Source organism: Mus musculus, chromosome Y (assembly GCF_000001635.26).
Source record: "Mus musculus strain C57BL/6J chromosome Y, GRCm38.p6 C57BL/6J".
NCBI lineage: Eukaryota > Metazoa > Chordata > Mammalia > Rodentia > Muridae > Mus > Mus musculus.
Window position 1 is genome coordinate 25,725,110 of NC_000087.7, and position 2,825 is coordinate 25,727,934.

The window sequence follows — 2,825 nt, forward strand, 5'->3', positions numbered from 1 at the left end:
TCCTGCTCTTAAGCTGTTGAAAAGAATTCAACTGTGTTGAATTCTCTTTACCAGGAAGAGGTAGGCGAAACATCACCCCAGCAATTGTGTTCCTCTTTTCTTGCCTTTGGGAGGGCCTCAGCAAACCTAGCCCTTTCTGAGCTTCCTAAAACTTGGAAGTTTTATTTGCTTCTGAGTTGTAGGATCCTCCATCCTCCTTATAGGAAAAAATGTATGAGAATTTTGCTTCCTATAAAAACCCAGCAATGTTATATGTGTATTTTTTTTATTTTGTTTTGTTTTAATCTCATGTCTGTCCCCAGCTGCAGATAGTTTTTGTTTGAAATTCTAGTGATTCTTGAGAGTGAATAAAAGAAAGAGCTCCTGAGAGGACCTAGGGCAGATGCTGCTCCTGCTGCACCTGCTTTTGTTATCACAGGATTAAATGAGCAATGCTCTTGTGAATGGAGCAAGTTTGTGGATTTATTTGTGTCAAAGGGCACTGATGGACATACATTGTTGCAAGGAGAAAAACAAGTGCATAATTTAGCATTCTTAGTGATTAGGTAAGGTTAGGTTATCTGAATTTATCTGAAGGCCAAGCCAAATGAAATGTTGTTTTGATTCCTTTTTGGGAATACAAAAATCCATGTCTCAAACTAATATTTATAGATTTTGTCAGTTGCTTTTAATGTGTTAGTGTTATGAAATATTACATGGCAAGGGAATACATTTGCTGGACCCATGCATGTTGTGACCTTCAGAAATTACACCACGGAACAGACCTGGTATAAAGGGAATGATTGGGAGAGGGTAGAGGAGTGAGGAAATGGGGGAGGTATAGAGGCATAGAGGCAGAAACAAAACCATTAGGTCAGAAAAATGTGGGGCAAAGAACAGATAGAGGGCTAGCTGAAAACAAAGAGAGAGACAGAGCTATAGAAACAAGAACAATGGGAACAGAGAGGTTGGGCCTAGAACAGAGAGAGGGGGCTAATCAGTCCTTTTATCCTGCCTCGAAGTTAGCAGTTTAGTTTCTTTCAAGAAAGAAATATATTTTCTATGAATTTTGTAAGTTAACAGGAAATATTTTCATCTCTGAGAGCAATGTTAATTTTAAAGTGTTTATAGGAAATTTTTGTGGGACTACTTTCTTAAGAACAATATAAGCCTGGTATGTTGTCACATACCTGTAATAATACCTACATGGAATGCTGAGATCACCTGGAACCTAAACATTCTAGAACTTCTTGGACAATACACAACATACTATGTGCCTATTTCAAAAATGAAATGAAGTGAAATAAAATCAACCCAATGTACCTTCTTTATTTGTATCTCTTACCTTTGGAAACTAATAAGATAATGAATCAAAAAATAAATAAATTTCAATTATCTGTATGAATGAAAACAATTTTAAATGTTAAGAAGGTTAAAAAAATCACTACAGTGATGGGGAGGAAAGAGCCTGGGTGGGAAATGGGACAAGAAGGTGAACATGATCAGGTATTATGTGTGTGGGGAACATAACTGAAGTGCTGAGGAAAAGCAAAAAGAATGGAAACAGGCAACTTTTTGAGGTAGGAGGTGAGAAAACCCTCGGTTATATCAGAGACCTGGGAGGTGAGAGACCCTAAGGACTCAAAGGGAGGGACCTTAGAAGAAATGCCCTACAGTGGGGAGAGGGAACTTGTAGAGTCCTCCTCCAGTGGAGGGACAGGACATCAAGTGGAAAGATTGAGTTACCATCCCACAGTAAAAAGCTCTAACCCAGAATTGTTCCTGTCTGAAAGAACTGCAAGGAAAAATCATGGAGAAAAGCCTAAAGAAAAGGAGATCCAGTGACAAGACCAAATTGTGATAAAGCTCAAGGAGAGGCATCAAGGCCTGACACTATTACTGATGCTATTCTGTGCTCACGAAAAATGGGCTTATCGTGACTGCTCTCTGAAAGACCAAACCAGCAGGTGAAAGAGTCAGATGCTCAAATTTATATGCAACAAATAGACAGAAGCTGGGAACCCCTGTGGATGAATTGGGGAAAAGCTGGAAGAAGCTGAGGAAGAGGTCTACCCGGTAGGAGGACCAACAATCTCAAATAACCTGGACCTCCCAGGATGTCTCAGACACTGAGCCAGCAACCAGGCTTCATACACCAGATGATATAAAGCCACCAACACATATACAGAAAAGGACTGCCAGGTCTGGACTCAGTCAGATGAGGTCCATCTAATCCTCAAGGGACTTCAGGCCCCAGGGAGCAGGGAGGTCTGGTGGAGAGGGGACAGGATGGTGGGGACATACTCTTGGAGATGGGGATTGTGGGCTTGGGGCCCTGGGAGCATGGGGGCATATAGGCAGGAGATATGGGGTGTGGAACAGTAAGAGGGGGAACTAGGAGAAGAATAAAATCTCGACTTTAAAAAAAGTATAAGAATAAATTTTAAATAATTCAACTATATTAGTGTGTGGAATTTCAGTCCACGGGACTATATACCATTCACATATTCATTTAGATTTCCTTTGGAAGTTAATATAAAGATGCACTTACACTTAAACAAGAAAATGATTAAAGATATTTAAAAATAAAGAAGTTCTATTTTAACTCTAAAGGTATAACTGCTAGTTAACTTTGTAATCACATCACTGGGATTAACTTCCTTCTCAGAATCATCAGAATAACAAGGATTAAAGAAACTTTAAAACTCTGTTTCATAGGAAACAAAAAAGTTAGAGATTTTTTTATTTGTTTTATATATATACCAGCAAGTGAAAATTTTTCATGCTTCATTTTTCTGAAGATGGGAAAGTAGAAGAGTACTTCAGATTATTCTCCATGATGGCTC